The 24,470-nt window shown below is 36.4% G+C and overlaps 1 long non-coding RNA gene across 1 annotated transcript in view; it reads left to right on the forward strand.

Moving 5' to 3' along the window:
- Positions 1-313: 313 nt before the first annotated feature.
- LOC138911340 (uncharacterized) overlaps positions 314-24,470 on the forward strand; it is a 146,815-nt gene continuing 122,658 nt past the window's right edge. The window contains exon 1 of the long non-coding RNA XR_011416896.1: positions 314-660. This is a non-coding gene — a long non-coding RNA (uncharacterized lncRNA). The remainder of the gene's footprint in view (positions 661-24,470) is intronic.

Consider the following 24,470-nt stretch of genomic DNA (forward strand, 5'->3'; position numbering starts at 1 on the left):
TAAGCTTTTGATGTGCTTTTAACATTTTAGCATATTTTTATCGACATTGCACTACTATATCATAGACATTTACTCAATTGAGTATTCCTATTAAGAAGCTTTATTTTCAAAGATTTACCAGTAAAGCTCTGCAAAAAGAGGGAAAGAGAAAAGTACGCGCTTAATGTGTATGTCAACTGCTGGCAGAGAGCGTTTATCCGGAGAGTGGTCATTGTGAATTGTGAGCAGAAGATGAAGCAATGATGCTTTTGATCCCGTTTTATGTGTCTACTAACAGAGAGTAAGCTTTGTTGATGCTCTGAGCGTGAGGGGTAATTCATGCAATCTAATTCACGCCATTCGTCGCAATGCTTTTGATTCCGTTAACTTAGCAATGAGCGAGCATTGTGGATAACGGATAGTGCAAAAGCCGGCTTAGCGCAGCGTTGAATTTAGTTTGTGCGCGTCTGTCTAATTGATCGCATTTGCTATCCGTGTTTGTATGTAAAATCGTTTGGTAAAAAGTAGAATTAGCCAGTTTGCAGCTTAACTTTAAGTTATGTGTGTAAATGCAATGTGTTACAGCGCTGCGGAATAGATAAGCGCTAAGCCAAGTCCGTTTTAGTTCAGAGAGGGAGAGGGAGAGAGAGAGAAGGGTATCTTAAACCTTTTCCCAGACAAGTAAGCGTGCACAAATATAAATATATCTATACACATAATATTAACTTAAATTAATTAGAACTTAACAAATGCCAAGTAATCACTTACATTTCAAATTAATATCAGTCTGTAAAAGAGCTTTTAGAAATATCAAATGTACTATTCCTGTACTCTACACATGTTAACGGATTTGATATTTGATAAACATATACAATAAACAATCCTTGATGCTAGCTTTTACTCCCTTTCATGTTTCGCATTTATCAACAATGACATTTGACGAACCCAAATATGCTCAATTATTGTAATTGTGTGCATAACTTGCAGTCAGATATGATTTATGCAATCCCTTGCAACTGCGAGATACTGCAATTAATATAATTTACAAAATAATATTGCATAGCCGAATATGCTTGCAGGGGATGGGGAATGGTGGATGGGGGATGGGGGAGGGGGACGAGATTAAAATGCAAAATGTAAAATGCTGCCTGGAAGCGTACTTGATATGCCTGCCAATTGTCGGTTTTTGCGGTTTGGCAAATGTTTGAGCTTTACGGCTTATTCTACCCCGGAATGGCAGTACTTAGTCAAATTGGCGATAACTGCTCCACACGGCCTTAAATAGAGCAACAAAATAAAGCTGTGTGCAAATAATTTATATGTGATGTCGGTTTGACTCTTAAACCATATGGTTTACGCAAAGAGAAAGGCGAGTGTAACGCAAAGCATTCGCGGCGCTCTCTTAAAATTACATACTCTTTGATTACACGCAAGAGAGCGCATGTTGAACATCCAGAATGTTAAGCGCGCGTCTCAAGAAGTTTTATATTAAGACTTGTTAATTTGGTTCTTAATTGAATTGTAACTGTCTATAATTTGTCTAATTGAATACATTTTACAAAGTTAATTTACTTGTATCCAGATTAATATTGAATTTAAATTGTTTAAAACACATTCAGACCTTAGTTGCGATTAAAAGTCGAATTCCTTTCTTAACTCCCACAATGCTGTCGACACAAAGCTTAAAAATATCTCCTCCTAACTCAGTTGGCATCGTTAAATACGAAATTTGAGAGAAATAAATATTCTTATATAAAAGATATATTTTTTATAACTGAAGCCTGAGATTTTCAGTAAAATTTCAAATACCCAATCTAAATGCTTTCAAAAAAATCATCAACATTGTTAAAAAGGTACCATGTTTCATAAGATTTCGTGAATAAATAGGCCTGCATTGGCTTCTTTTTTTCACAAGTCATTTTCAGTTTAGCCTTCGTATTGCTGACTCATTACAATTCAAATTATTTGCCAGTCATCAATTTGCTAATTTGGTACTTAGCATTAGGCTTCATTAAATATTCTATGTGAGAAAGTCAACTTTTTAGACTGATTTATTTTGTCTAAATATAATGTGTATACCCTTGCCGGGGATGCTATACCTATGTTATCAAATCTGTAACCGCTTAAGCAGAATTTTGCAACAACTTGGGCAAATCTCATCTAATAGCTTGGCCTCTAGATCAATTTGGCATCAAAATCAGAGAACATTATGCTTGGTCAAAATTCATGTAAAAAACGGCCTCAAACATTCTATTGTAACAATGAATAATGAACAATTAGCAATGAACAATGAAAAATGATAAAGGAATAATAAATAAAGCATAAGAAATAATCTTCATAATTCATAATTCATTGCTAATTATTCAATATCCATTATTAATTATGCATTTTTCATTATCGATTCATTACTTCATGGACTCAACTCTAATTATTTATTACTATTTACCATAATTAATTTTGGTTGTAGACTACATAAAATGGTGTATTTAAAATTTCATACCGAATACATTTTCTTACTTCATTTTATTGTCGGTTAGTGTATTTAAAATTCAACATAGCATATACATTTTTAAGAGGTCATAAATAGCCACTGACTTAACCGTGGCCCGTTTAGGCATTTTATGACAGCCGAAAGTGTCTACTTAAGGAATCAAAAGCATAAAAAATAATGTTAATTTCAATATTTGTCGTATTAAATGCGCATAAAAGTCAAAAGCTGGGTGTGTATCAGAATTTGTTCATTTCAGCCTGTTAACATGTGCCTTTACATATATGTATTATACATTTATATATATATTTTTTTTATTTTTTTATTTCATACCTCTCATTTTGTTGTTCATGCGTTTATCGTAAGTGCGTGAATTTTAAATGAAACGTGCCTTTATATTTTGGACAGATTGTCGAGCAGCTGCTGCCGTTTGTCGCCTGTTGGAGTGGTGCGGCTTTAAACCGACGCTCAATCTGTCAATCAGTCAAGCAGTCAGTCAGTCAGTCAGTCAAGCACTCGTTGAGTTTTCGCTGAGTCGCGTTGGGAGTCACGCACTTCACACATCCGAGATACAGCGGGACACTCACACACTCACACAGCCTGTCGTATGTTACGCAGCATGCCGACAGATGGCGACACTCACACACCCGCACATACTCACACGCACACGTACGGGAAGTGTGACAGGATGTCATTTCGCAACGCATCCGAAACATAAACACGTCGCGCTCCGCTTTTGTGTCTCTGAAAATTATGCTGCTAAAAGGCGGCAAATGTTTATATTTCCGTGCGTCTGCCTGTGTGTGTGTGTGTCTGTGTGTGTGTGTGTGTGTCTGTGTGTGTGTGTGTGTGTAAACTACGATAAATTTGCATAAGATTACGAACCTTTTCCTACCTTCCCGCTGCCCTAACGTAGTTATTTAAAATGCACGTAATATTCATAATATGGGGCAAACGCGTGTTAAATATGTTCAAAACTTGTTGAGCTCCATCAGGAAATTGTGACAAGTGCCTAATAAAGCGTTTGTGTTGCAAAATTCTGTCGCGTTATTCAACACTCAATGAAAATATATTTGTGATTTTATTGCAACTAGCTTGGATATGGCAAATATTTGCCAGTCATGCAAATATTTGCTTATTTATTATCCTTTTCTTTATTAATGCACATTAGATAATTTTATGTTTTATTGGCAATTTCTCGTGTCGACCGCAAAAACCGTAAAACTAATTTTGATTTTACAATATAAATTTGCTGCTGGCTTTTTGCCGCTCAGCCACAATTTCCACAATGCACACAATTAATTTTAATTTCATCCTAAACTTGTTTTTTTTTATTTTTAATTATTTTTGTTTGTTAGTAAATGAGCAAGTGCATTGTAAATAATATCCAAACATTCAGTAATTAAATTTCTTTTTTAAAAAGCAGCTACAAATTTAACAACATTTGTCCAGAGCATAATAATAAATGATTGTTTGAAAATACATAGAAGATGATGCATATTAATTAAAATTATATATGCTCAGTTCTTTAACAAGAACTTGAGAATTGTCGCTTCGAACTTTCGCATATTTCTTGTTGCTGTTCTTTTAATTAGAACTTAAAATTATAGAAATTATATTCGTGCACTTTCTTTCGTGGAAATTTGAGTTATATTGTTCTATACAAAAAGATGGAATATTAAATTTATTTTTCAATATTGTGACTGATTCGCTAGCTTTGACCACTGTGCTTTAAGCTGAACTTAATTAAAATGCAATCTGTTTTCGGCTGATAATATGCGCATTTTATTTAACTAAGCATCATTTATAATACAATTTGTATATTATCTGGACTAATTATTTGCAATATTCAGTTTATATACGTTCACATCTATTGATGTCGAGTACAGTAAATAGTGACAACGTGTTATTTAATTAAATTATTCTACAGAATGTTGCAAAAGCCCACAAAATGAACGTTTGTCATGAGCTTGTGCAGGCCAAATGCAAATGCAGCTGCTCTTCTATATAATTAGAACAGAAACTAAAATTTCAAGTAACGAGTTGGGTAAGAAATGTGCTCAATGTGGGGTGTGCCTGTGTGTGTATGTGTGTGTGTGTGTGCTCCAGTTAGTAAATACAAAGTACAAATTGCACAAATAATGATACAGTTGGTAAACTTTCGCTGATGTTGCCACATGCGCTGATGTTGCATGTTGCTGTTTTTGCAGCCTAAAAACAACATGTGTGCTCATGGTGCAGGTGCAGGTGTGCCTGTGTGTGCATGGGTGTGTGTGTGTGTGTGTGCTATTTAGCAAATCCTGCGGCGCATACAGTCTGTGATTTGGCTTATTGATTTTCGCATGCAGCTCAGGCACCGTAAGAGCATCTTAAAGATATTTAAATGCAACAACAACGAGAGCAAGACTGTACTTCAGTTTGAGCGAACATTCAGTGCACTTTCAGGCATGTTTACCTAAAGAATTTTCCATGTCAGCTCATCTTCTATAATATTTAATATACTAATTAACTTTGGGCTATTTTTAGGGCAAATATAAAGCTATAAATGTCTACTTAAAACTAAGCACATTGGGTAATTGCACTGTTAATTAATTATTCACACTAAGGAGTGTAAGGATAAATAATAAATATTATAATATTATAACTACAACACAAAAGGAATAGCTTAAATAGATAAAATAAATCAACATTATAAAATAAACCAATTAAATTATATTCGTTTTTATTTTGAATCGTATTGCTTATCCTATGTTATCTAATGTTATCTAATGCTATTACTATCGCATATATTTAACATATTCGTATCCTATAAGTATAGCCGGGCCTTCTGGATTTATTAATATTTTCAATTCTAAATATCAGTAATATATATGTCATTTATTTAATTTTAAGTTTATTAACAATCAAATGACTTTCTACTTGTGAACTTTAAATAAACTGTCGTGCGGCAATCTGGGCCAATTAATTAATTCAAGACTCCAAATCAACTGAACTTATTAAGCTCAATTAAATAAATAACATATATATTTTGTATGTAGCTGTCATTTTTAATTAACTCAATATACACACACACACATACACACACAAGTCTTGACAAAAGTGTGATACCCTCTCCAATGCCCTGTCGAGTGTTCATGAAAAGTTTTCTAGCGCAAAACTTGCGGCACCCAGAAGGCGCCCAAAAGGCATTCACTTTGCATGGCAAATAAATTTAATAAGCGCATCAAGTGAGATGGCACCCCCAAAGAAAGTTCCTATGCAGTTTGTGGGCTAGCGGGGAGGGTTGTGGCAGCAGCCGGGGGCGACAAGTTGGGCAACATTTTGAGGCCAAGTGATTCGCCGTAATTAACTGTTATAGGCCAATGCAAAATGTGTGTGGCATGCAACTAATAAGGCGGGGCCAAAAGGCGTGGTCGTGTGCAAAGGGTACCAGTTTATCGCCAACTGCCTGCGCAGACTTTATTTATGACCATTTTATGGGCACATTGCAGACCTATTAACAATGTGCAGTCAAATTTAATTTTTAGCTATTGTAACATTGACCAGTGCCAAGCCCAAGACAGAGGTAGAGCGAGATGGGGAGAGGGGGAAAAGGGTAAGGAAGCGAGAGAACGAGAGAGCGCCAAACATATAAAAAGTGTAAATTTATGTGACAGCATTTGAAATTTATTTGCTGCAACGTTTGCATGGTGTATGGCGGCTGCGCCGGCGATTTGTGTCTGCAACAAAATAAAGTTCCATTGACCCATTTTGTGGGGCGCACATGTCTAGGACAATGCTCATACGCCCCGTGCTACGAGCCATGCATGCAAAGTTTTTACCAGGCAGCAAATGCGCAGACGATTAGTGCGCCATTTGCTGTTGTCCCTGTATCTATGTGAGTGTGTATGTCGTGTGTGTGTGTATGTTGTGTTTGCTTGCGCTCACACACACGCACACACACACGTACTGCTGTTATTTACTGTTATTTGTTTAGCCTGGCTTCCTGTTTATTTTTCGGCTTATTTGTTGCCATTGTTGGCTGTCATTGTTATTACTACCACTGGCTGGCTGGACCAGTTTATGCTGCACTTGCGCCAACGTCACAAAATGAAATATTTAAGTGCGCATTAGCCAGCATGCCCCATTTACCCCAATACCAAACTCTCAAGCGCCCAGCCCAGCCCAGCCCAGCCTCCTTTATATTTGCACTCACATTTACAGCTGGCAATTGAATCTGCCGCTGCCTCTGCCTCGCCCTGGGGCGTAGAGTAATTGCAAAAATTACCACAAGCGCTGCAAGAGAGCCTGCATTCCAAATGAATGAATGAGAATTGCAATGATTTCTGTATAGAGCGTTGGGTCGGGGGGATGGGGGATGGGGGACAAGTCTGTCCCATATGATAGCAATACCCTGGCATTCCAACGCACACTCCATGCCATATGCTGATTTCAATTGATTCTTGCTTTGTGGCTTCAGTACGCTTCGTTTGCTTCGTTAACGTTGCAATGTTGGCTATGGTTTTTGCTCTGGTCAGGTGCCGCACGCATCTAAGAGCATGCTGCATTGCTGTGGGCGTGGTTGTGCCACACACTCACGCACACACGCACACACATACTATCAGCGACACAAAGGCATATTTTAAATGCCACAATTCATTTGACCATAAGTGAACAACAAGAGCAGCAGGCTTCAAGCGTTTGCTCTTCACTTTTAAAAGCCATTTAAAGTTTGCGTAATTGTTTTTTCTCTCTCTGTCTCTCGCTGCCATAAATTGAAAATTGATTTTTGATTAGACATTTAGCTTTATCATTTTAAACGAGTTGCATATTTGATCAAATTTTGCGATAAATTTGCAAGACAAAAAACTTGAATTCTTGCTTTAAAAGTTTGTAAAAGTATTTGGTATTGTTGGAAATTACAATTTATGCATTTGTTTACCCTCTAAAAAGAAAAGCGGCTACAAAGGGTATCATGAGTTTTTTTCAGTCTATGCAAAATGGGACTACTTTAAGAGTTTCAGAAAAATTGTAGAAGTCTTTAATTTTTTCTTAGAATATAAGCCTGCGTAGCTTAGCTGACTAAAAATCAAACCAACAAGTGAGAAGTCGCCCGCTCAAACTCGGCATCAAATGTCCAATTTGATTGGTTACTTATTTTTTATAAATATATCGATAAATGTATGAAGTCATTTATTTATTTGAATATTGGCTTGCGTGGTTTGGGTGATCAAAAGTTGGGCCAGCAAGCGAGAGGTTGCTGATTCAAACTAATCAGCAATTGTCCAAAATAATAAATTAATGAACGGAAAACAATAATAATATTTAATAATTATAATTTATATTTGTCCTTATCCGCTAGACCTATCTTTTGTGTTTTCGATTATCGTTGGATGTAGTTTTTCTTTATAGCTTGTATGCATTATATGCCTGTACAGGGTATCTCTTGGTTAAGCATCACCAACTTCTGCAATATAACTTGTTATTTTACAATCAATTCTTATCAATTTTGTATTTCACAACAATTTGGTAGCTCATAAGCTGCCTGCTTCAGGCACTTGATGTTACTTTCTGTTTCGTTCATTATAAAAAACCCATTTTTAGACATTTTATGGCCAAAAACTTAATAAAAACAGTTGCCAAACTGCTGCTGGCAGGCACTGTGAGTGCTCTTCAGACAAAAAGCGAATGAAACACTGAAGCATTTTTATTTTGTTTCCTGATTTTTTGTGCACTCGTTGTACTCGTACTTGTACTTTCACATGTATTCGTGTTTTTGTTTAAACGTAACTTTTGGCTTTTTCACAGTCTTGTTCGTATGTACATGCACACTGAAGAGCACTTGTGGCCAGCAATTTTCAGAATAATTGTATTGAAGCATACGTATATATACATACATATCAAAGCCTTGAACAGTACTTAATTAGTTGACTCGTTATTAATTGTATTCATTTCAAAATGCAAAACTCAAATTTAATTAAGACAAATAAACACATACGCAGGCGGCCAACAAAGGTATTTACCGCGCGCATAATTTGCGATGCAAATTGAAATAGTTTGAGCCAAAATTACTAAGTGGAAAATTCCAAACGGCTTGGGGCGAAAGTTGTGCTGCCTGCTCATGTTTCCCTTAAAGGCAAAAACATTAAAAAATAATACTAAAAACTTTTCAAGGGGTGCGATGTGTGCCATAATGTGAGTTAAAGTTGCTTACGCATTTCAATAATCGCAGCGAAAAAAGGACAAATCTTCTAGAAAAAACTCTTTTATAGTTAAAGCTGTTTAATTATAAGCTTTTACTGACTGTAAAGTGCATGTTAAGCATATATGAATTTAAGTTTTAGAGCTTTGAACTTTCATAAAGTTGTGCAGTCGATTTAACGAAGCCCACCAGAGCTTAATTAATGCGCTTCCAAAGAAAAGTTCAATCAAAACTAAGACTTTTAGTGTGTAAGGCGAAACAGCCCAAATAAAGCTGAAAGCTACTTATAATCTAATGCTTTCAGCTTTATGTGAGCTTTACTTAAAGCTGCACATAGACAAATAAAAGATTTCATGTGCTTTTGATATGCAGCCGGGCTCAAAAATGCTTTTATGTGATTCGAGTGAAGCTTTCAGCTTTATATAAGCTACATATAATACTAAACGAATAGCTTTAATGTGCTTTCAAAGCTATTTCGCCTTACCTTCCTACATTGTTTGTTGTTTTTTTATATTAAATAAGCACTGTACAAAAGCCTTGGAAGAGGTCACAAAATTTGAACAGACCACAGTTTGAACTGTTTTCTTTTCTATCCAAGCACGGAAAGCTTTGAGCGTTGCCCATTGAAACGAACATTTTGTTTAATTGAAGTACAATGTGAAATGTGCACAGTTGACTGCACAAATCTAACGACTTTTTGTTGGTGGGGTGCGGGTTATTACTATTTTCTGCTTATTTATTTTATTTTCTTTTGGCATTTGTGTAGCGACACGTAAAGAATGAGAACAATGAAAGAAAAATGCCTGGCATCGAGTTGATAGTTCGACTTCTTGATTTAATGCAGCACAATAAGCAGCCATAATTGGGAAAAGCCAAAAATAAGAAGGCACACAAAAGAAAACACATTTAATAAATATATGTTTGTGCAATAAGTAAATGAAAAAGCAACCTTTAAGTAAGTGTAAGCGGACAAAAGTATCATTAAGTAGTCGTTGTTGGTCAAAGCTATAATTGAAATGCCAGTCGTTGGCAGTTTGTCGTTTTGGGTGTATGAACGAATTTATAGCATACATTTGAGGGCAGCGCATTATAAATTGCAATGTCGTGCGTTTGCTGCAGCTGCTGCTGTTTCTTGCATTGAATTCTTTAAATTTGTTGTTATTGTTGTATCGGATTGCATTCGTGTCGAGTAGAAAAATCAATTTGCTGCTATCAAAACGTTGCAGACCCTGCTGCTTGCCTTCTGGCAGCGCGACAATTGATCGATTTGTTGGTATTTGCCAAGCAATCGTAAGTTTGCCAAGCATTTGAAATAGCTGCTGCTAGAAATGGCAATAATTGCCAGCAATCGACTAAGCTGACAGAGCAGTTAATAAGGCCGGCTTAAATGTAGCGCAACTAAAGCAGCGCAAACAAGTTGACGCACGCTGCGTATGCGTGATTTTTTCGCTATCCGCTCTGAAGGCAGTGATGTGTTAGTCAAAATGAATGTAACAGGCAGAAGGAGGCTTTTTCGAAAATGTGCATATATTCTTAATCAGGAGTTCGGATTGAGTTGATCTAGCCATTTTCTTCGGTCTGAACGCTTGAAATTAAAAATTAGGTATTCTCCTATCGTATAAGCAAGACATGTTTATCAATATGAAACATACCTATGCATTATATACAGGGTATCTGCTAGTCTTGCACTATGAACTTGTTTTCTCTTAATTTTAAATGGGCTGTCACACACATTTTGGTGGAACGGAAAAAGATAGTGGCGCCATAAAGTTTAAAGACAAATGTGCTGATTATAACGATAGCACTTGATTAACGTAGGGCCTGTTATGCAAATGAGCAGCCGCACGCACAAATGGGCGGTGCGGGGTAGTTGTTGGGCGTGGCAAAAGGTGTCGCTCACTTGACAGCGCTAATGAAGGCGAACTGCGAAAGGAGAAAGGCAAACGGCAACGGCAAAGCAGCTGCTGTCAGCGAAGAAACCGCTAACACAATCAGGAAAGCAAATAAGCCAACAAGCAAACAGTTAGTCAGACAGACGCGCGTCCAAACAGCCAGCTTTTGACACTCAGAAAACATTTTGGTTTTTGGCCATGACTCTGTAGTATTGTTTGCACTGCTGCTTAGACGTTACTTTTGGCTCAATTAAAGCGCTTGAGGCCCGTCAATTGGCTGATTAGGCCCTAGTTATAGAAGTTGCTATTTAAGCCGCTTTAATTAGCCAAATATAGCAACACGTTTCCTTGGACGGCCTGGCCATAAATGACTATACAAATTTGCGCTGCATACATCCGGGCGCCGCACTGCGAGCATTATCTATTGTAAAATTTGCCCAGCATTCATAAGCCAGACAGAAAGACAGTCAGACAGAGACTGTGACATAGAACTGACAGTCAGACAATTGCGGCTTCTTTTGGCCCGGCCTTTTTATTTGGCTTTGTATGGCTGCCGTTGCGGCATACAACAGCGTAAAGTATCATTAATAAAAAAATAATGCCACAAGAAGAATAGCGCATGGCAAACACACACAGGCACACACACACACACACACAAAACGAACTGTTGTGCCGCAGTGCCAGCAACAACAACAACAGAACAACAACAAGATACTGTCTCTAATTGAATTTCTTATGGTCCATTAACTGTCAGTCCAGAAATCCGCAGAGTCAGTGGCCGGATGATGGCCAGGGAAGGGGGGGGCGTCGTTTTGGAGGGGGACTGACTGGCTGGGTGGTGGTTCAAGGTATGATACTTATATAACACCAACTGAATGAGTAAGCAACGAAAATGTAAACGTGACAGTTTTTAACAATATTTAAGATGTCAGCATGATATATCGTTTAATTTATGTATTCTATACTGTGCATGTATGTGTATGTGTGCGTGGGTATCTGTCTGTCTGTTTGCGTCACGGTGTATTTGTGGGCGTAACACAGCGAATGTCCTGCAAGATGAGATAAATTTAATAAAAACGTTTTGCAAGTATTACTTGGCAAATAAATGCCTAAGTGATATTTTGTGTTTGAGCACATTTTGGCATATTATAATTAGCTTAAAGATGAGTTCGGGACCTTCAAATTTGCATGCACATCGAGCGAGAAAAATTGAATTTATCATTTGTTATTAAGCAGATAATGAGACTCAGCATGGGACATAAGCATGACATTAATCTTAAGTAAAGAAATTATACGACACAGCGCAGAATCGAAATTAAGTATCATTTAAACCTAAGCAACTTGATTTGCAGTTCATAAATATAAATATATATTTGTATATTTATATTTATTTTTTTATATTTCTATATCTATCTCTTTGTGCAAGTTTCTTTTTTTTTTATTAAAGCAATAGACTAGATAAAATGCGAATCGCGGTCTGCATTTGGATATTGCAATGTTTTCATTCTGCTGTGCAGGCGATTTACAATTTTCCGCTTCAGCTATTCACAATATCGGGCGTTAGTGGCTGCTAAATAAAATAAAGGTAACTTCTGCTGCTGCTGCTGCTTCTGCTGCTGCCATAGAGAACGCAGCAGGTAATGCAGGTAGCTGAATGGCGCTCGAGTACGGCTTCCTCATCCGTTTGCTGCTGACTTATTTATGCAAATATTTGTAGCATTCGCTTCAAAGATGCTTAAAGGTGTTTTATTTTATTTGTATATTTTTTTTAATATATTTTCAAAATATTTTACGCATGGCTGGCGCTGAATAGGTGCTGCTGCTGCCCGGACAAACTTTAGCTATTTGCGCGGCAACTCATTTTCATTTTAAATATTTAAGTTGGCTCTTTAATGGAAATAAGCAGGAACTACCTCAGATTGATTTTTCATGCGTACAAATTGCTTGCAACATGCAGTGGCACGTTGCTGGCCAGCAATAATGAGCCATTAGTAGCAATTACCTGTTACCAATTGGCAACAGGGTAAGCCTTTAGCAATTTTCCATTTCGAAACGGTTGCCTGGCAACGTGCATTCAATTGTGGAGCCGCCTACGCGGCGTATGTGTAATGTGCTTTCCACGTGAAGCCGCCTCCGCACAGTGCAGTCCTTTTGTGTGCGCCTGTGTATAGGCAAATTGACATTCAACTGTAAGTTTTTTGGGTAATACAATTTCATTACATTAGCTCATGCTAAGTACTTATCAAGAGCGCGCAGCGCAAATCTTTTTTGCCACTAGTTGCGTTTCGTTTGCCCACCCTGCCCAACTTTATGCTAGACACGTACAGCTTTTATATCCTTGCGTTGTTGTTGCTGCTGCTGCTGCCTGTGGGGCCCAGTGTCAATGGCAAGTGCTGAGCTCTGGCACCCTGGAGCATAGTTAATAATAATTGCTTGCTTGGCATTGAACCTGAACCTTCATCAATTTGGGATTACGACTAAAGCCTACCCCCCACTACTCAACAATTCCCTTCCTCAACAACTTGGCTGGTTTATTAAAATGGTCACGTATTTTGTAACTGCAGCGAAATAAATATATTTAGCTGTCCAGTTAGTTTAGTTTAAACAACAAGAAAAAAAATAGAAAACTGCCAAGGATATTGCTCTCAAGTTGAACGCGAAAAGTTTGCAGCACAAATGAGTTGTTTGCTCATGTGCCGCTCCAGTGACTAGCTAATTAGCTTAGTTCGAGACCGAAGGCACTTTCAGTTATTCGTTGTGTTTGGCCTTTGGACTTACGCTTTAATAAATAATTATTTCAGTTTTGCAGCAGCTTTTGATGTTGCTTTTGGCCCAATACTTCTCTGTCGAAAGAGCATATAATAAGCATACGCATGAGTTCCGCAAATTGTTTTCACCAACTAAACGCCAAGTTGTTTTGCATTTATATTAATACTTATTTATTTGCCTCATGAAATTAAACTAGATATTAATTGTTGAGTAATATATCAAATAAGAAAATATTTTTCATCATTGGGTTTTTGTACCTAAACTTTCTACTTATTGTGATGACCCTTAAGTCTATTCCACTTATCAATCGATCGATTGGCATTTTCAAGAGAATACATTTGCTGGAATAATAATGTTAGTAATCATTCATTTTCCTGTGCCTTTTTCATACTAAATGTTATTATTACTGCCTTTTCTTGTGAATTCAATAAATTAAATTAAATAAACAAAAATAAAAATTGAAAAATTCCGCTGAATTTGAACCGGCAACCGACCGCTAGTCTGACGCTCGACAAAGCACACACTGAATTTTTGATGTTTTTCAGACAAATTCGAGCTACTCTAACCCTGTCTAAGTTCTTACTTTCGACCCTAAGGTAAGCATTGCTACAAACTTCTGCTTAACAACTCTTCAAGTTTGGTTTGTTCATTGATTATCCGTCTTATATAAATAGATGATTTTACTCAAGGGCGAATTCTTGGTGAAATTGTTCACCAAGAGCTTTGCATAAGAAATGTACAGTCGAAGTAATCAGGCATGACTTTCATTAAAAGCATGCGTACTTAATTAATTTCAATTAGTAGCATGCATATATACACACACACACACACACGCATACACACATACTTACGCACACACACAAGACATTGTGAGTTCTTGGTTCTTTCAATAAGCGGCAACTAATTTTGTTTTCTTTTTTCTTTCACTTTTTTGCATTATGTGTTGAATATGCACAGAACTTTGATGAAGCACAAATTGATTGCGCTCTCCGCACGTGCCCGTCAGTCACTATCTCTCAGTGGGTGTGTGGGTGTCTGGGTGTGCATGTGTGTGTGTGTGTGTGTTTCTAGCTTAGTGGCCATGTTTTTGATATTAAAATTCCTTGTTGAAAACAATTTAAAATATTCCATAGCATACTCTGCGGCGCCTCGTGCATCCTATTGCATGCCATTTGCATGTGAGCTCGTAAGTAGTTGTTGTTGTTGCTGTTGCTGTTGCTTTTCCACTTTGCAAGTCGATTCTCTAGAGCGCTGTCTACGTATTTTTATGTGCAAACAAATAACTATGGCCACATACGAGATATAGATACAGATATGCTACGATTACATATAAGTGTGTGTATTGCTTTCTTTTTACTGCTGTTGCTGCTGCCTGAAGCTGTTTCTGCCCTCTCCATTACTTTTGTACAAGTGCAATAAACTTGCCTTGACTTTGATTGACAGCTTTGGGGTTTTTCGTTCGCATGCCACAATCATCGTGTACAATTTGTAACGAGAACAAACGGGTTACACTCTCCTGTCGATACCTGAATACACTTGCAAGCAGATTAAAAGCCTTTAACAGTATGATTTGGTAATTGTATCTTGATAATCTGAAGACTTTAACATGGGGTGATCATATGAAGTTAAAGCAAACAATGATTGATAGACTCTATTTCGTTTATCGACGTGCTTATTCACTTTGATTTCAATTAATTTCTTTAAGGATACGAAGAAAGAAGGGTGACCCGTTTTCTCGGCAAGTCCACTATATAATACTCTTTCAGATTTGACGCTCAAAATATGATTAAACAAAAATAAGCTCTGGGACTGTATATATATTTTATTAGGCCAAGCGGCCTCTAGCAGATGTTGACTCCGGTCAGGCAAATCCTTTTTAGATATTTAAAACGGATTAATATATATCGATGCGGCTTTTTTCAATGATTAATAAGTTTCGACTATGAAAGACTTGTGTCGCTTATTTTAATTCGATTTTGATTGCTTTTCCTAGCAAAAATAAATATTATAAATAAAATGTTACCTCAATTTTTGGTTGATATATCGATAAATACTTCGGGCCATTTTAATATATTTAAAATTGATTGCATATCGCAAAGTCAACTGCAGCTGTTTATAGGATAAATTTCAATTTTGTTTAATTCGCTTAAATATCTAATATTCATTACAAAATTCAATTACTCTTAGCTCTGGCTTAACTCTGAGTATTTGGTTGAATATAAAATTACTAAACAGATTATCTGATTTTAGTTACCATGAAATGTAAATGAATGTAAGTTAATTGTTAGCAAAATGAAGTTCGTTAAAATGCTTTCAACATGGTCTTAAATTTTAGCTTAGCTGCGGCATGAAACATAATTATTGTTGATATATTTATGAACTTGCCATGCACACAGATTCAGATTGCAATTGTTCTGCACAGCCAGCTCTTGTATAATAATATGCAAATTCTAATTACCGTCTCTCCGTATATCGTTTGAAAATTAGAAATACTGATGCTTCGTATGGGCTATACGTGTGCATTGTTTATTTTATGCAAATTTCAGCTCGATTGATACAAGTGGAAATTTTGAGACTCGACTCTACGTTCAGAGCTGATTGTAATGTCTATTGTTCAATATTTCATGAATGCGCGGGCAGTTGAGAGGCAGCAGCCACAATTCCCAATTGTGGATGAATTAGCGGATGTTTCTCTACTTTTATTTTCGGTATAGAACCCGCCCAGCCCCGTCTAAACAATTGAAATCCCTTTCAACAGGATATATATATGTGGCATATATTTTTTTATGCATATCATAAAACACATTTACATATGTTAAACCATTTTTCATTTTGTATATTTAAAACATTTTTTCAAAGCTATTTTCTTTTTGGCAGCAGTTAAAGCAATTTTAATTACTCATATGTTGCGGAAAATTGAATTTCTATAACTCCTGCGACTTCTGCACTTGGTCAGCTTCTGGCCACAGACGACAACTGTGCACAGTTGGTGGTTGGGGGGGTTGGGGGTTAGTTTTGTTATTGAGAACTATACAATTGTGCGCCTCAAATTGCTTACAAATGCAACTTGTGGCCAGCTGAGAACAGGTCTGTATAGGGCAAAACTCAAGCCTGGACCGGGGCGAGGTTAAGTCTGCAATATGATTATTTATTATATAATCTGACTATGGCCAGTTTCTATGGCTTGTCGGGTAAGCTTAAATCAAAATTTAAATTTTGTGCATTGTGCATATTTTGATTGAGTTTCCAGCACCAACTGTGCGGTCCACCTGACTGTGCAGGCTCTGTAAAAGACAGTTTGATATTCAGGCTACAAAATTGGTTACATGCCAAGACAATTATATTGAGATCTTATTTATAAATTGATTTTTAATTATTTAGATTGCATTTTGAACAGCTTTGAATGTTCGAGAAAGTTTAAAGCTCACTTTATTAATTTAATCATATAGCAGGGGTCTTACTTAAAGCTTAAAGCTCGCACGATTTGCAAAATGTGCTTAATTCTTCTTTCAAAGCGATTCTGTTCCGGCTTTCCTTTTAAGTCAACTGAAAGTTGCTTAATTGTATTTTGTTTCAATAGTTACGTATTTTTATTATTTATTTAAAATATATATTTTTTTAACAATCACAATATTTAGTAAAAGGGATATCATAAATATTTGTTAATTTTTTATTTTATAATTAAAATGTCTTTATTATCGCGTTATTTAATTTATTTTAATTCCATTAAAATAATTTATTGTTTTCCCAATTAAAAAAAAAGACTCGCTCAAATCCCGCTTTATTTACATTGTGTTTTGTATTCTTTTCATTAAGCCCTGATTGCTTGACTTTATTGCCTTGTTATTGAAACTTTGTGAATTACATTTGCATAAAACATTTTTTTTTATTTAAAACAACAAAAAGTTTTATAAATATTGTTACGATTAAGTGCATGAAATTTGGTTGGTATTCAAATATGTAGGCTCGGGTGTCTTTAGGTGTGTGCCCACATTTTTTATGCATTTGCATTTAATGCTACTTAAAGCCTCACTTGTGGTCCGATTAAAACACTTAGGCGACTCGGCAATAGCAACAACAACAAAAACAACAAACGCAACTTTAAAAGCGTTGGCGACATGAGGCAAACTCCGAACACTCAACGAAACAACAAACAATTGCGAATGCCATCAAAAGTTACTCAAAAGTTCAGAAGTTGGTCAAGCATTTTGCAAATAGCCAGTCCGACCAGCCAGACCGACAGCCCGATTTGAAGTATCCGCCCGGTTGGCCGGCCCCATCATCAGTTTTTTTTTTTTTTTGTATTTTTCTACAGGCCAAGTGCTTTATTACTTATTCAAGTTCTCATTCAAAAGTTTTCATTAACTGGGCTGCGGCTATAGCCCGACCAGCCTCAGGTACGAGTGCTAATTGTTGAAGAGAAAATAGCAAATTTAATAAGTTTTTTGAGCAGTTACTCGAGTTGTCATTTTCCGGGCGGCGGGCCGGGCAAAAGCCGGAAGGCAGCATTTTCAAGTGTTTGCACAAAAGTGCTTGGAAAATGCGAGGCATTACGCTATCTATGCAATTTGAATGCATAATGCCAGCACTTTGAGAAGAGTCTTGCGAGTCTGCTTAGCCTGTTATCATAAAGAATATTTCAAAGTTTACAATAAGGCATCAATTGTATTTGCAGACAGCTCCCCTTTGCGCTGGCGCCATCTAGTGTTAACAGTGTGCAACTTCAGGGCATAAATTTATTGAATAAAATAATTATATTTAAATAAAATTTATATATATGTATATAAATATATATTTATACATATATATGTAGCAAACATTTACAATTTGTATAATTTGAAGAGCATTCATAATTAATGCAAATAATTAATTATGTAGCTGCACGTTTGCAATTTCATTAATTGCGCGTTTATTAATGTCAACAATAAACAACAAATAACGTGCTACAATAACAACCATAACAACAACAACAACAACTGGAAAGCGCATAATTAATGCCATGAAATGTGCATAAATTCCAAATGTGCTCCAAAAGCCAACGGCAAACAGTCTAGGTGGGGAGGGGAGCAGAAACAGTAGGCTTTAGGGGCAGCATGAGGGGTATTCCATATCGAAAAAAAGGTCAGGTGTGTGCGTGTCTCTGGGAGTGATAAATACTGGCGCTGCCATATGTGCAAAAAGGATTAAAGTTTTAAGCGCGTCGCTTTATTAATTTGCATGTTGCATATTTAGGGACGCGCGCGGCGCGCATAAATCAAGCGTATTACAAAAATGCGCAATTTAATATATTAAAATTAACAAATAAATTACACGCGACTAAGTTACACAATTAATCGCCGGGCCAACAGCTGTTGCCGGCTCAAAAAAAAAATGAATACAATTTTAATGCCACAAAGCAAAAGTATGTAAAGAACAGAAAAAAGATACAAATAAAATGGAGATTTTATTGTGCGCACTTTTAAAGGTAAACTTATTTGATTTTTGCCATAAGCCAAGTGTTATTTAAATGTTAGATAAAAGTCAGAAATTGGACGTAAAGAAAACATAATATGTCGAAATTTATGAAGTAGCCCTTGTCTAGCCTTTAGTTTGCTTTTGTCTTACAATCTTTTATGATGTTTTCATAGCCCGTGGCCATTAAATGGATACAAATGTGTATAATAAAGCCGTGCCAATGTAACAATGTAACAGGCTGCGAAAGGTGTTTAGATTTAGGCAGTATATGCATACTCTGTAGCTGGATCTGTTGAGAAGCCCTAGTCTGAGGCTTCTTTTTTGGATTGCGGGTTCAATTTTGAATAGTCGGACTATAAGCACAAAAGTTATTAGAGAGATAATTTTTGTGTTGGGCAAATGTCAATCTGTCCTACGACAACCTGAAGCTGATCACAGGGTATCTTCCAGTCAGGGCACTAGAGGCTGCTATTATATAATAAAACAATCCAACCAACGCTGCAGACTTAATTAATTTTTGTATGATATAAAGACTTTTTGTTACCTAATTGCATTAATTGGATATCCTCAGCTGTGTAAGCCACATTTTTTTTTTTTTTACCTGAAATGCCATTACACAAGAGTGTCATCCATGATGATTGGCTTCTTATTATCGTGTATAGTTAAACATTTATTTAATTAATATACTGTGACTTTTTTTGTGCAAGCCAGAAAATACTTAATATCTATAATGTATTTGTGCAAATCTAGTATACATCTGTTGGATCTCATCGATTTTGAGAACTAGAGTCAGCAATTGTAATATGTAGCCTGAAGAATACTATAAATGGATCACACATCTCGCACGCAGCTTTTATTCTTGGTAGAAGGAGGTTCAGGATATCCCTTAGTCGGATACTCCCGGCAAAAGCACTCTTAGTTGTTTATTTCGATTTTTTTGAGCAACAAGAAAAAAGAAGTAAATTAAACCGCAAAATTCCGCTGAACTGGTTTAAAAATTGATACTAGCTGCATTTAGAATTAGCTAGAAACCAATTTGGTTTCATTAGGCGAATGCCGAGTCGTTTCCATGTCGAGCGCATTAAATTAGTATACCCCAAAGTACGCCCAAGAAATAATAGAGATTTACAGCGGACAATAAAGCGCACACAATGGAGTGCTCATGACATCAAAAGTGATTGCACCCCGGATACAATTGCCGCAGACAAATTGCCAAATTGGGCAACTTTATGCTAAGTTTTATGTTTAGACATTTGGTATTTGAGCTGCTTTCTTAACCATTAAGTTGTATCATAAAAAAAGTTCACAGATAACAGACAAACACAAGCGTGTGTGTGCGTGTGTGTGTGTGTGTCGGGTGTCAGGGCGGGGGCTAATTAAGAAGTGCTAATGAAAACTCCAACATTTGAAGTTTACCAAAAAAGTTTTTGGTCCATGTCCATGCAAGATGTAACATGGTTTTTTTTATTCTTATGCAAGAGTATTTTGCATGCCTGCATCAAGTTTTTAATTAAATAAAGTCTTTGCCTTTGTTTTCGCCTGCTGCAAGTTCGCCCTTTGCTGGCGCCTGGCCCACACACTCTCTTGTTGCAGCTGGCAAAACTTGAGGCAACTAAAATTAAGTCAAAGAAATTTAAAGTTGCAACTTGGTTGGTTTTTACATTAAACGCATGGCATGACAGGCAAGTATCTGAAAGATACATTTTTAAGGACAGGCTTTAAGCTGCGACAGCTGGATTAACTGAACTTCATCAAAGTACACAATGAGTACAATGGGATATAAAAGCAAAATGATAATAAAAGAGAACAAATGCAAAAAGTGAAATAAACACAGAAAACTAATAACAAAATACAAACAATTTGCGGCCATATATATATATAGTGACATATCCATAGTCGCACCCACCCTTTAACATAACTTAGCACATAAGCATAAGCACAATTATAAACATTTCTAATATTGTAAACAAAGAGCCTGGTGATAACATCGACATTGGTCAAGATCAAACTGTCCCCCTTTGGTAGACATAAACAATTCACCCTAAATATCACGCCACTGTCAATGTTCCCATCAGAGTACTATCCCACGCATAATTGCTGACGCAGCTCAAACTTCACTCAATTTTGACTCAAACTCTCTCAAAGCGAAGTTTGCTAAGCGACCGCAACAGTTAGATAAATCAGTTCATATTCGGGAAGCAAATCTGAATGTACTCAACAAAAGTAGCCGTTAAGTGAAAATAATAAATTGAAATATATTTTTTTATAGTAACCTAACGTGCAAAACTTAATTGGCGCAGCCGGTAGGATACGTCGGGAAAAATTAAAGATCGCTAAAGGATAATTAATTCCCAGATCTAACGCACAATCGCGACCGAAAGTGTTGTCGGAGTGTAATAAAAATTTTCTCGAATACGTATCCGCACAAGAACCTTCGGGTCACTAGTAGCTTAATAATATTGACCCTTTGGGCAATAAAGCTACTACAGTTAATAACGACTGGCTTTGCATATCGTTTGATCCCTGCAATACGTTATTACTGAGTCTTTTTAAGACACACACACAAAAAAAAAAAAAACATTTAACCAATAATCCATCACAAACTTTAACCTAAAATAAAAGTGCAAAATCAAAGAACAATAAAGTTCAAACCTACAAACTCAAAACTATTCAAAAAAAAGTGTATTACACCAAGATGACAATGGAATTATCAGAACAACACCTCAACCAGGCCCTTTCACAACTTAGACAGGTGCCAAGCTTTGACGGATCAACGGATCAACTAAACGCCTTCATTAAAAGGATAGATTACATCCTACACCTGTATCCAACCCGAGATGTTAGACAACATAGCATCTTATACGGAGCCATCGAATTGCAAGTCACAGGAGATGCTCAGAGAATATCACAAAGGACAGCAGCCAACACTTGGCAGGAGCTGAGAAACGCATTAATTGAAGAATACAAAGTGCAGACACCATTTGAAGAACTCCTTCGACGCTTATACAACACGAATTACCAAGGAAACGTCCGTAAGTTCATCGAGGAGCTCGAGAATAAATCTTTTGTTATATTAAATAAGTTAGCACTAGAAAATATACCTAGCAATACAACCCTTTATACAAATGCTATGAATAACACAATCAAAGATGTTATTACAAAAAAATTACCAGATAGGCTTTTCATGATGTTAGCCAGACACGACATTACGTCGACACAAAAACTAAAGCAAGTAGCTCAAAGAGAGGGATTATATGAAAATAGCGTTACTGAAAAACCTAAAAATAATAATGTTCAGGGAAATCCAAATAACAATCGTAGGAACATGGGAAATTATCAGCAAAATGCTAACCCAACCACCATTTCAAGTGGCTATTCCAACACGAATCAGAGTTATCACGCACAAAATAAACAGCATAATAAGTCCGAAGACAATCAGAAAGCTCACCACGAGTTCCAACAGAAATTAAGTCAAGGTAGATACCAAAATCCCTTAAACTACCAAAATCAGTCCCATTCACGCTTGAATGCACCAAACCCTCCGACTAAACGTCAAAGAGATAGTAACAGTGGGCAGATGAAAATGGATACATCCGAAAATTTTCATCAGCAAGCCTCGGAACAAACAGAAGAAATCCATTCATAAAATTGATTATGAATGACGAAGTTCTAAAATGTGTCATCGACACAGGTTCAACCATTAATCTAATGAAAACTAACCGCTTAAATTTTCCAGTTTACAACGAAACATTAAAGGTTCACACCATAAATGGTGTTATTGAATTAAAACAAAGTATACGATTAGGAGCAAGCAAAATTTGTCCGAGCAAACAAAAATTCTATATTCACGACTTCTCAGAGCATTATGATGTTCTGATTGGGAGAGAATACCTTGAGGCATGTCAAGCAAAAATAGACTATGCACAAGGATCCGTAACCTTAGGAGAATTTAACTTTTGTTTTAGATATAACGACGAAGAGGTCGAAGAGGACATGACCGCACAAGAGTGCCTTGATCCACCCTCAACAGAGGACAGACCATTTAACTTCGCTATTAATAATGAATTAATAGAAAACAATGAGTTTAGGCTAGAGCACCTAAACTCAGAAGAAAAAGAAAAAATAAAAAAAGTTTTACATGAATTTCGTGATATCCAGTACCATGAAGGTGACAATTTGACTTTCACTAGTACAATTAAACACAAAATTCTAACAAAACATGAGGACCCAATTTACAAGCGTCCATACAAATATCCTCAAATATACGATGAGGAAGTAAATAAACAAATAAGCGATATGATAAAACAAAATATCATACGTAAATCCAAATCCCCTTACTGCTCACCAGTAATAATCGTTCCAAAGAAAAACGATGCATCTGGAAAGCAAAAGTTCCGGTTAGTCATAGATTACCGCAATCTCAATGAACTAACTATTAATGATAAATACCCTATCCCGATCATGGATGAAATATTAGACAAACTTGGAAAATGTCAATATTTCACAACCATTGATCTAGCCAAAGGCTTCCACCAAATCCAAATGGATCCTGGTTCAATACCCAAGACCGCATTTTCGACTAAACATGGCCATTACGAGTACACTCGCATGCCATTCGGTCTTAAGAATGCACCTGCAACGTTCCAACGTTGTATGAACAATCTCTTAGAAGATTTAATTTTTAAGGATTGTCTGGTCTACTTAGACGACATTATTATTTTTTCCACTTCATTGGAGGAACACATTTTGTCGCTACAAAAGGTATTTAAGAAGCTTAGAGAAGCTAACTTAAAACTACAGTTGGATAAATGCGAGTTTATGAGAAAAGAAACTGAATTTCTCGGTCACATCATCACAACTGAGGGTATAAAACCAAATCCCAACAAGATACAAGCAATTGTCAAATTCCCAATTCCAAAAACCCCAAAAGAAATAAAATCATTTCTAGGATTATGTGGTTTCTATAGGAAATTTATACCAAATTTCGCTAATATAGTAAAACCATTAACACTTAAATTAAAAAAAGGAGCAAAAATCAATATAAAAGACAGAGACTACGAACTAGCGTTTGAAAAGCTAAAAGTACTCATAACATCCGACCCAATTTTAATATACCCTAACTTCGAAAAACCATTTTCATTAACTACAGACGCGAGTAATATGGCAATAGGGGCCGTCCTTTCGCAAGAGCATAAGCCTATATGCTATGCAAGTAGAACTCTCAACGAGCATGAGTTAAATTATTCAACGATTGAAAAAGAATTATTAGCAATCGTTTGGGCCACTAAATACTTTAGGTCCTATCTCTTTGGTCGACAATTTCAAATCCTTAGTGATCACAGACCACTCGTCTGGTTAAATAATATGAAAGAACCTAACATGAAATTACAAAGGTGGAAGATCAAGCTAAATGAGTTTGATTTCCAAATTAAATACGTCCCAGGAAAAGAAAATTATGTGGCAGATGCTCTGTCCAGAATTCAATTAAACGAAAACTTCTTAGGCGAAGATACAATTAGCACAAGAGCAACAATACATAGTGCTCAAGAAGACAACAGTAACCATTTACAAATCACAGAAAGACCACTTAATTATTATAATCGACAAATAGAATTTGAAAAAGGAACCGAGAACGAAACAAAAGTTACGAATTACTTTCACAAAACCAACATAAAAATTACGTACAAAGACATGACTAATACGCATG

Source organism: Drosophila virilis, chromosome 5 (assembly GCF_030788295.1).
Source record: "Drosophila virilis strain 15010-1051.87 chromosome 5, Dvir_AGI_RSII-ME, whole genome shotgun sequence".
In the NCBI taxonomy this organism is placed as follows: domain Eukaryota; kingdom Metazoa; phylum Arthropoda; class Insecta; order Diptera; family Drosophilidae; genus Drosophila; species Drosophila virilis.